The sequence below is a fragment of the Coffea arabica genome, chromosome 5e (genome assembly GCF_036785885.1).
Source record: "Coffea arabica cultivar ET-39 chromosome 5e, Coffea Arabica ET-39 HiFi, whole genome shotgun sequence".
NCBI lineage: Eukaryota > Viridiplantae > Streptophyta > Magnoliopsida > Gentianales > Rubiaceae > Coffea > Coffea arabica.
In genome coordinates this window covers 33,746,960-33,758,130 of record NC_092318.1, presented here as the reverse complement: position 1 = coordinate 33,758,130, position 11,171 = coordinate 33,746,960, and positions in this window count along the sequence as shown.

Sequence of the window (11,171 nt, the reverse complement as noted above, 5' to 3'; positions counted from 1 at the left end):
TCCCACTAGTGTGCATCCCATGATTTAATTCGGGTCAATCCCATGATTAAGTTTTATTCGGGTCAGTCCCATGACTTTTAATTTTATTCGAGCCAGTCCCATGATTTTCAATTTTGTTCGGGTCAGTCCCATGATTTTAAATTTTATTCGGGTCAGTCCCGTGATTTTAAATTCTGTTCGGGTCAGTCCCATGATTTTTACTGTGTTCGGGTCAGTCCCATGATTTTAAATTTTGTTCGAGCCAGTCCCATGATTTTCAATTTTGTTCGGGTCAGTCCCATGATTTTCATTCTGTTCGGGTCAGTCCCATGATTTCTTAATTTTTTTTCGGGTCAGTCCCATGATTTTAACTTTTATTCGGGTCAATCCCATGATTTTAAACTTTATTCGGGTCAGTCCCATGATTTTAAATTTTATTCGGGTCAGTCCCATGATTTTAAACTTTATTCGGGTCAGTCCCATGATTTTAAATCTCTTGTTCGGGTCAGTCCCATGACTTTTAATTTTATTCGGGCCAGTCCCATGACTTTTAATTTTATTCGGATCAGTCCCATGATTTTAAATCTTATTCGGGTCAGTCCCATGATTTTAAATTTTATTCGGGTCAGTCCCATGATTTTAAATTTTGTTCGGGTCAGTCCCGTTTTAAATTTCCTGTTCGGATCAGTCCCGTTTTAAATTCCTGTTCGGGTCAGTCCCGTTTTAAATTTCCTGTTCGGGTCAGTCCCGTTTTAAATTCCTGTTCGGGTCAGTCCCGTTTTAAATTCCTGTTCGGGTCAGTCCCGTTTTAAATTTCCTGTTCGGGTCAGTCCCGTTTTAAATTCCTGTTCGGGTCAGTCCCGTTTCGAATTTCTTGTTCGGGTCAGTCCCGATTTTAAATTTCATGTGGGAGTCAGTTCTTTTTTTTTAAAATTTCTCGTCTGGGTCAGTCCCATTTTAAAAATTTTATTAAGGAAGGTCAGTCCTCATTTCAAAGACGGCAGTTGTTCGAGTCGTTCGCAGCCGAATAACACAGATAAGTGTTTGGTGTCTACTTCTTTGTCTCAAGTTTTTCCAAAACTCCGACAAAGAGGGGCAAACTGTAGACACCAAATTTTTACTCTTTTATTTATTTACTATTTTTGTTTAATTTATCTCAAAATTTCATTTTAGGCATTTTGGACATCAGAGCTTTTCATTTAGTTTTATTTGTTAATTTTATTCATTAATTTTAAGACATTCAAGCATTAAGATTTTTCGGAAAAGAGATATTCTCTAAATTTTTAGATTCAATTTATGGAGGTTTGTTGTTTATTTATTTTGAAGAGAAAAAAAAAGCTCATGCGCCTGGAGCTGCATAGGATCCTAGCCCATTTTCTTCCTATAACATTTAAGCAGAAACCATGCGCGAAATGCAGGGGAAATGCAGCTTTGTCCTATTTTATTTTCCACCACTTGTACCACTATTTCTCCTCACCATCGGATCTTTCTCATATCCTTCCACCTGGCCTTCATCTAAGAGGCTCAAATTCATGTGAAGAAGGCGACATCTGATGGTTTAGAATCGGTAAAAAGGAAAGGCCAGCAGGCTGGCCATTGGATGTTAGGGCTAAGAGGTTTGTGTAACTATAAAAGGAAAGAAGGAGTGCGTGAGCAAGGGGGGTTGAAAATGAGGGCTGGCGTGACGGCGGAAACAAAAAAAGAACGAGGGGAGTTTTATGAGGGAGGGTGAAAAGAAAAGAAAAGGAGAGAGCTGGGTTTTGAAAAGAAAAAAAAGGAGAGAGTCTTGGTGACGGCTGAAGAGAGGGGACGGCTGGAAAGGGAAACCGAAGGGAGAAGAGAAAGTCGGAAGAGTTTGGCAGCTAGAGAAAAGAAACCGAGACTGTGAGATAGGGAGTTTTGGGGCTGAGTAAAGAAACCAACGGGCTGGACAGGAGAAAAGCCAGGGAAGAAAAAGGATAACGGCTGCTGGAAAAGGAGAACGAGAGGGAGGTAGCTGGGCTGAGTTTCTGGAGGGCGGCTATGATTCTGGACAAGAAAGCTAGGGGCAAGAAAGATCCCACGGAAAACTAAGGGAAGGAGACGTGCTAGAAGGAAAAGCAGCGGAGAAAAACCTGAGGGAGTTGTGATGGCTAAAAGGGAGAGTTTCGGGAGTTTTGAGGGGGCGGATGAAGCCAGAAGATGGGCGGCTGAGTGAGGAGAAAAGAGGGAACTTTGGGTCGAAGGAAAAGAAACAACCGAGGGAGAGTCTGAGAGTAGAGTGAAACGACGGCTGAGTTGGGAAGAAAGAAAGCCAGAACCAGAACCAGAAACGGCTGAGGCGTTTTCTGTCCAGATTTTGATCCAAAAAGCTTGGTCAGGTACCCTCCTAGCCTAACGTCTTGGTTCTTTTCATTTTCATTCATTGTTAGATTGTCGGTTTGAGGCCCTGATTCGTTTTGCTGTTTATTCTTGCTGTTTCTGTTCATTTCTAATTCACATGTTCACTGATGCTAAGAAAAGGGTTTTCGATGGTTGGATTTTAATGGTTTGGCTGAAGTGTGTTTAACGTTTGACTATTTTAGTTCTCGGCTGATTGCATGTTCTTCCATTTCTGTTCTCCGCATGACCTGCAACGGTTTGTCTCCTGCATTTTGTGTTGTGCCTTGGAGTTTAATGGATTGGGGTTACATAATTTGATGATTTGGTTTGAGATGACCTGAGTTGCCTCGGTTGTAATGGTTTAAGATTGTAGAAACCAGTAAGAATGAAAACTGCCTACGCCTGGGCTGGCTAAAAAATTGCAGAAAGCCTATTCATGGACTGTATGATGTCGTCTTGAAATTCCTTGTACAGATGCCCAGTATCTTGTTTGTTTCATGGTCCAGGTTTTAGGATGTTGTTATTGAATGTTTTGGTTTGATGTTTTGAGCAAAGGTTAAGCAGTTCTTCTGCTCTCGTTACTTGCCTGAATACTCTTTGTTGGGATCACTAATGATAGACTACTATGCTTGGAATTGAAACCAAATTTCTGGTGGTGCTGACCAGGGAGCTGCAATGTTAACTGATAGCTCAGTCCATGTCTTGATGCTCCGTTTATGATGTTAAAATGGCGTGCAGTTCACTCCCTTTTCATAGTCACGCCATGAGATAGGAATGAACAAATAACCGAATGAAGTTGCAAGGGTGTAGACGAATGAAAGAAGGCTGCGAATGACATCACAGAAACCCATTTTCGTTTTCCTTGCCCTGCGATTCCCATATTACTTTCTTTGTTTGGATTTTCAATAGCTGGGTTATCCATTAGAGTGGGTTTCATAGCAAAATTAACAAAGATGCAAGCTTGTTTTCTTGTGTCATCAATGACTGGTGCATGAATTTGTTAAACTCCAAAGCTCATACGGCAAAGCTGCAACTGGAAAATGCAGAAATGTTTTCAATATTTGCGAATCATCTTTCTCTTGTTTGTTCATTTGTTCCAGTAGCTGTCTTCCTTGTGTTTATGTGTAGTTTTGGGGATTGTTGAATAGCTTGTTTGAAAGATTTTCGGCTGCGTTAATGTTAAGTGAGATTTTAGTTGCCGTTTTCCTTCTACAAAGCATGCGTGTAGGAAGCCATCAGTTTCTTTATTTTGTTTTGGGTTTGTCTTCTTGGAAATCTGATCGAAGCTTTAGCAAATGATCATGGCACTCCTTTGCAGTTTTCTCTTCTTCCTCTCCCCCTTGTCCCAAGTTGTTGCATTCAAGTTGAGTTGTTGAATCCATTGGTTTGTTTTGTAAGGCTAAATGGAAAAGATTACAGAAAAATGTTGGCTAGAAGTTGCAGAAGCATAAGCTTCATAACCGTGCATGAGCTTGCATGGAAATTTTCTGGAAAATTACACTTTGGCCCCCCAAGTCTCTCTTTGTTTCGCTATGACCCAACCAATTGAATAATTTCCTCAATTTGGTCCTTGGCAATTTTAATTCTACAACTTCATTGTTTGTTTGTTTCAATTAATTACTATGCTTTGTTTCAATTGCACTTAAGTCATGACTTTAGGGGCTTTATGACCAAGTGAGCTTGTGTTTGCCTATTTTCTTTAATTTTCCCAAATAAATTGGTACCTTGACCTTTTCTTTGTATTTTTTAGGGCAAATAAGTGATTTCAATTCATTGAGCCCCAATTGCAAGGGAGGTAATCTCTATCTCCTTGATTTTCATTTCTCCTATGTGTTCCAACGTGCTAAGTGAGAATTGCATGTCTACTTGCTTCCCTTGCCTTTCCTTAATACCTTTCATTTATTTTATTTTTATTTTTGCTTTTTATTTGAGTTATTCTTTATGGGGTATGTGTACACCTCTTGGCTTGTTAGAGATAGGGTTTGGAGAGCATTTTTATTCATTTCTCCCCTTCCCCTTTTGTTTTAGTTAGCCAATGTAATAGGTTCATTAGATTGATTGCTTGCTTTTGTTGCTACGTGTTAAGTTGCTTTATTAGGCTCTTGCATTTAGTCGAGCATGCTAAGTGTTATGTGCTACGTGTTTATAGGTGATTGGCATGTCTACTTGCTTTCTATAGTCATAGATGAATGTAATGGATGAATGCACGTCACCACACTAGTCCAACGCTAGTTGTGGCTCATTGTCCCGTTTTCCACTAGTCCAACGCTAGTAGGAATTCATAGATATGGGCTAGTCCAACGCTAGACCCTTAGGGATTTCCTTCGCTAGCTCATACTTGCATGTTTCACTACATTTCATGCACTTTTCTTAGTTTTTTTAGCATTTGGCATGCTCCTCCAATCCTTTTCTCTTCACTTTAGGTTTTTGCATCCTCATGCTAGTTATAGGGTACATTTGCTTGAAAGTCCCCTTTCAATAAGGTAAACGAGCGAGTGTGGCTACAAAATAGCCTTAGCACGCTAGTTCTTCCTTCTAATCAAAGGGAAAATCGAAGTCGCGAAATTAGGAGTCATTCCCGTACCCGACTTGATGCATACCTCTAGGTTCATGCACTCTCATTCTTATCATATCACTTCCTCACTCTTTTATCCACATTTTCTCACAACTTATATTTTTCTCAATCCACACTTTCTCACCACTTTCTTCCTATCACTTATTTATTTTCTACCTCACAAATTGCATCTAATAGCACTTATATGTATCTACTATCATATTTTCATCCATTTGCACACAAACACCTTTATTTTCCCAATTTGCACACATGCACTTGTCTTACATTCGCACACATGCACGTTTTCTTACATTTTCACACTTGCACTCATATTTGAGTCTTCATTTGCGTCATTCGCGACCTCTATGAGGATTTTCCTTATTGGCCACCACAACTCATGTGGTTGGGACCAAAAAGCTTCATAAGAGACATTTTAGATTTAGGATTGCATCTTTTTAGCATCCATTAGTCATGTCCAACATGCAAAATAGACTTTGGGTAGAAGAAATTAGGAAAAGAAAGGCTAAGTCACGCAACTAGCTTTTGCTAGGGTAAGGGAGTGCCTTAGGCTTTGCCTTTGCCTTCTCCCTTATCAAATGTGACCCCCGATCTCTTTCTTTGGTTACGTAGACCTAAAAGTTCTTTTAAAAGGGTTTGTTTACTTTTCTTTCCAAAAATCACTTTTTGGGTGACTTGGTACATCCTAACTCTATATCAAGTGGCGACTCCCTTTTCCATTAAAAAACCCTTTTTGAACTTCGTTTGGCCAAATCGTCGCATTTTCAAAGTCCCACGGCCTTTTATTTTCACTTTCACACACGTTCACATACATATCTCACACACTACTTTCACACCACATCAAAAAGTGGGGCGCGACACATCCCGAAGGCAAAGGGTCGGGGAAGGGACGTGCAAGCGGTGCTTTCCCAACGGACCGGAGCCGATCTAGTTGTCATACCAGAAGGAAGCACTCCCGTTCTTAATCAAGGTTTGCGAATTATCCTCAACGAAGTCCCTAACTCGCAACATTCTCTTCCAAACAGCTGAGCTTGTCTGGCTTGCAGGAACAGTGGTTAGATGCTCCGTGACTGCGACATGTTTCACACACATAAATCTGGTCCACAAGGTATCCGATGTGCGCATTTTCCACCATAGCTTGCACCCAAAAGCATCCTGGACATCCTGTAAACGACAGAGGCCTAGGCCATTTTCTTGGGTAGGCTTACACAATGCGTGCCATTTCCTCCAATGACGCTTGTCACGTCCCTCAACCTCTCCCCAAAAGAAAGTGGACATTAGCCTTTCAATCCTCTTAATCACACCTCGCGGGAGCTCCGAGACGGCCAGAGTGTAGATGGGTATAGAAGATAGCACATGCTTAATGAGAATTAACCGTCCCCCTGGCGACAGGAGCCGATTTTTCCATCCAGCCAACTTAGCCTGTATCTTATCAATCAGAGGCTGAAAATGCTCCATCCTCCTTTTTCCTATCACAAGCTTGCATCCTAAGTAGACAAAAGGAAGTCCCTTATATTGAAAACCCGTTCTCCTAGATAGAAGCCTTTTAGCCGCCAAAGGACACTTCGGAGAGACAATGTAGAAACTTTTCTCCTTGTTCACTCGCTGACCGGATCCGTGTTGATACAACTCCAAGAAGCCCATGAGAGACTGCACCGATCGATTGTCCCCCCGAGTAAAAATGACTATATCGTCTGCAAAAGCTAGATGCGATACCGTCGGGCAGTAGCGGCCCAAAGCAAAGGGCTGTAACTTCTGCTGCAGAGCCAAGTTATTAATCCCTCGGCTTAAAGCTTCAGACACCAAGATGAAGAGGAAGGGGGATAACGGGTCGCCTTGCTTCAAGCCTTGCTTAGCTTGAAAGAAACCATGAGGTCGACCGTTGACCAATATTGAAAACCATGCAGAGGTGAGGTTGTTCATAATTAAAGAGACGAAGTGGGAGTGAAAGCCAAATTGAAGCAATAATCGAGAGAGAAAATCCCACGAAACTCGATCAAAAGCTTTCATCATGTCTAACTTGAAGATGACGTTGTGTCCCCGGGCCTTCCTGTCTATGGATTTCACCAACTCCTGGGCAAGCAAAATATTATCAGCGATATCCCTACCACTGACAAAGCCCGATTGCTCAAGAGAGATAATCGTTGGAAGAACAACTTTTAAGCGATTGCTCAGGATTTTGGTGAAAACCTTGTTGATAAAGTTGCACAGACTTATGGGCCGGAAGTCCGCAAAAGAGTGCGGGGCCTCGTTTTTAGGCAATAGGAGGATCAGAGTGCTCACTATCCCCCTCGGGATTGGGACACCGCACATGAACTCCCGAGCGGCTTGGAGGACATCTTGTGCAATTATATCCCAGCAGCGCTTGAAAAAGTTACCCGAAAATCCATCACAACCCGCTGCACTTTGGCCATCGAGTTCAAAGACAGCTTGCCGCACTTCCTCTAGCGTAATTTCCCGGATGAGTTGCGCATTCTGATCCGGGGTAACAAGAGGCAGGATGACCTCTAGCAGCCTGCAAATAGCAGTGTTGTTTAATGGTGGAACCTCCGCTAACAGCGATTGAAAGAAAGCCACTGCCGTTGTCCCAATGTCATCTGCACTTTCAACAATCTCACCCTCTAAATTGCAGATCCTGGTGATCGAGAGCCGTGCCCGCTTATCCAACAGGTGGGAGTGGAAATACCGAGTATTTGCGTCGCCCTCCCTCAGCCACTTCACTCTGGCTTTCTATTTTCAGAAAGTTTCCTCATCAGCTAGGTGTTTCAGCAGTGCAGCCTGGGCCTGACTCCATTGCACTCGAGCCTCATCCAAATCTATCTCCTCAAGCTGCAACTCCTTTAGCCTTACTGCCTCCTCAACTTTGGAGACTTTCTCAAAAATATTACCAAATGCATCTTGGTTCCAAGTACGCAAGGCTTGCTTTAAACGTTTCAATTTGAGGAAAAAACAAAACATTCCATAACCAGCAGTCGGTTGATCCCAGCTCCGGCGAACCACCATGAGGAAACCGTGGTGATTCAGCCACATGTCTTGGAAGCGGAACGACTTCGGCCCAGTGGGGGGCCCTGGGGAGAGTTGTAGTAACTGTGGGCTATGATCTGAGGTAGCGCGATTAAGATGTTTCACTACGCTGCCAGAGAAACGACGTTGCCATTCCAGATTCATCAGGAGTCTATCTAAATGCTTCCAGATTCTCCTGCCTTGGCGGATACCAGTCCAAGTGTAACGACTGCCCGAGAAGGGAATCTGTTTGAGACCACAAGCAGATATACATTCGGCAAACTCAGTAATTGCGGTCAAGTCTTGTGCAGCCTGTCCGACATATTCATCAGCAGCCGCTACAACATTGAAATCGCCTCCTACAAGCCACGGCTTAGTCTCTATTTCCTTCGATATTAATCCCAGGGCTGACCATAAGGCGCGACGTTCAACTCGCGAGCATTTGCCATAAACAAAGGACCCGTGAGCAACAAAGTTCCAAGAATCATGGCAAACTTGCATGTGAATAAGTTGGTCATTGTTTACTAAAACATTTACAGCAAAACCGGACCTCCACATTACCCATATTTTATTGGTGGAGTTACATACCCCAAGGTGAAAGCCAAAACGAGACGTAAAGTCATCTAGCTGACTAGCATCAACCATCAGCTCGATGATGACTAGAAAAGTTACTGAATGTAAACGTAACAGCTTCTTCAAACGGCGAATTGAGGCACGGCCAGCAATTCCCCGGATATTCCATACTAGCATATTAATCATTAAGCAAAAGATGGGGGGAAATCAGGGCCTACCTTCGAAGACTGCCGGGTGACAATTGTTTTGGGCAAGTTCCAGAATCGTCTGCGCCGACCCCTTTTGGCTAATGGTGCCTCTTTGTGAGAAATAGGAAAAAGGTGGTCGATCCTCCTTTTGAAGGCTGCAAAGTCCTCCGTCAAAACTTCACGTGGACGAGTAGGCCTTTGTTGACCTTCAGCATCCGAAAGTGAGTCAAGAGTTTCCCTTCTGCATTGCCAAAGGCATTGATCATCCCTGATGTCGCAAGGAAGAGGTTTGTTCAGTACCGGTGGAAAGGCCGAGGGCTTTGGAGACTCTGAGGGGACCGGACAAGGCAGCGTTGGAGCATCAGAGGACACCGGGCAGGGAACCTGGGTCCCCTTGGGATTACTCACTACCGCTGGCGAAACCAAATGGGCAGAACAAGCAGCCGCTGCTTCTGCGATTGCCGCTGTAGAGCACTGCGGTTGGGCAGCCAAGTTGTGTCGTCCCTGGGTATCCGCATTAGAGAGGTGTTGTTGGGCGGATCCATGATCCCCGGTGTCAGGATGTACTTCGGCTGAAACCCTAGCCACAGTCAGCTCTGGTTCCTTAGGTTGATCTGTCGCCTCCAGCGGGATTGAATCCTTTGCAGACCAGACCTGTTGTTGCGCAGCCTGGCTATCCCGGTGCTTAACCACATGATCTTGCGATCGACAGGAACTGGCGGAGTGGCCAAGTTTCCTGCAACTTTCGCAATAATCTGGTAGGTTTTCATATTCTACCTTTTGCCAGAAACCGGACGACCCATTCCAAATCCACACCCGTTGGGGGAGGGACTGTAACAGATCAACCTCAACGCAGATGCGAGCCACACTAGGCCGCGACAATGTTGCCGTGGATGCGTCTAGGCGCAGGGGTTCAACAACCAATCGAGCAATGGAGAACAAAGGTTCTTTTCCAAAGAGGTGAACAGGGAGAAACGGGAGCCGGATTTAGACCGGTACTATGGAGGATTCGATATTTGCAGAGAATGTGGAAGACCACTTGAACACACGCATTGCGAAGCCTTGGAACGTCCAGAAACCGCGCAGCCAACATCTATGATAATCGTCTTCGAGGTCGAATCTGATTAAGACATGCCTGGGGTCAAGCAGTCCCAACGAGAAAGAACCTTTAAAGCCAACGGACATGAAGTCTTTCCGTAGACCCTCCATTGACGGCCTAACTCGGGAGAATTTCCCAATCAAAGCAAACTTTAGAGGAGATGATAAAAGACGAACTTCCTCCGCAGAGAAGGATACTGCTGGTTCACCTCGGTAGTTTTCGCGGGGCTTGAGACAGGAAATTGGATCAACAGCAGCAGAGGAAGAGAGTATATCAGCAAAGGAGCGCTTCGAAGACGTGGGGTGTGGGGGATGCCCTTCACCCATGGGATGAAGGGCAGCCATGGCTGATATTCAAACAAGGAGGGCAGCGGACCTAGAGAGAAAATGGCAAGACTTAAAACCTATATCAAAACACAATATAAATAATACATATAATTGACATGTTATCACAAGTTAATCTTCCTAATTGCTCTATCTCTCTGCTCTAGTTTTTGGAATTTGGGTTCGTAGAAAATAGTGGTGATGCCTTCAAGAGATTAGGTGGTTTCTTGAGATTCGTTGTAAGCACCAAATGGAATTTTTTTCATTTTCAGTTGTTATTCTTTTCTCATCTTCCCCAGAAGACACAAAAAACATCTTGATTTGGTGCTCCACCATAGCCTCAAGCCCTCACCTCACACTAAATCCTCACCCATAGATATTGTTAATTGTTTAATCCTGACTCGGGTATTAACGCGAATTCCAGGAAGAGCAGTATCTAACCACTAATACTTCAACCCAAATTCTGTAAAATCACATGGGAATCATAACTCCATCCATTATAATATATCTACTCCACATACCACTTTCCTCTAGTTTGAATTGCCCTACAACAAATAGAGGAAAAAGGAAAGAATTTAGTTTCTAGATAAATCACAAAAAAAAAAATTTATCACCCCAAATTTGATCTTGATTGGTAACCCGTCTTCCCTGTCTTGATTGGTACCCCAAATTTACAAACCAAGAACCACTGTCCCTAGATTTCATTGGGCCTCTCCCCCCCTCCAGTGTAGGTTAATATAGGAGTAGGAGTAGGAGTAAGCTAAACTAACTGTTACCGTCTAATTAAAAAAAAAAATCACTGTTTCCCTATTCTCCGCTATTGGCTCCATAGGTACAACCACTAGCCTAATTCACTTCATCCATGTCTTGGGCAGACGCCGCCACCACCAAGTACGTAATGCGGCGGGCGTTGAGCACCAAAGCAAAAGTCTCCAACACCTTCACCATATCACGATGTTCGGTCCTCACAGACATTAAACCCTCCAACTCCAAGTCCATAGATTCTCAATTGAGCCATCTCGTAGTCTGGTTTCAATATCTACTATTTCAATGTCATTGCATGTTTCATTAAT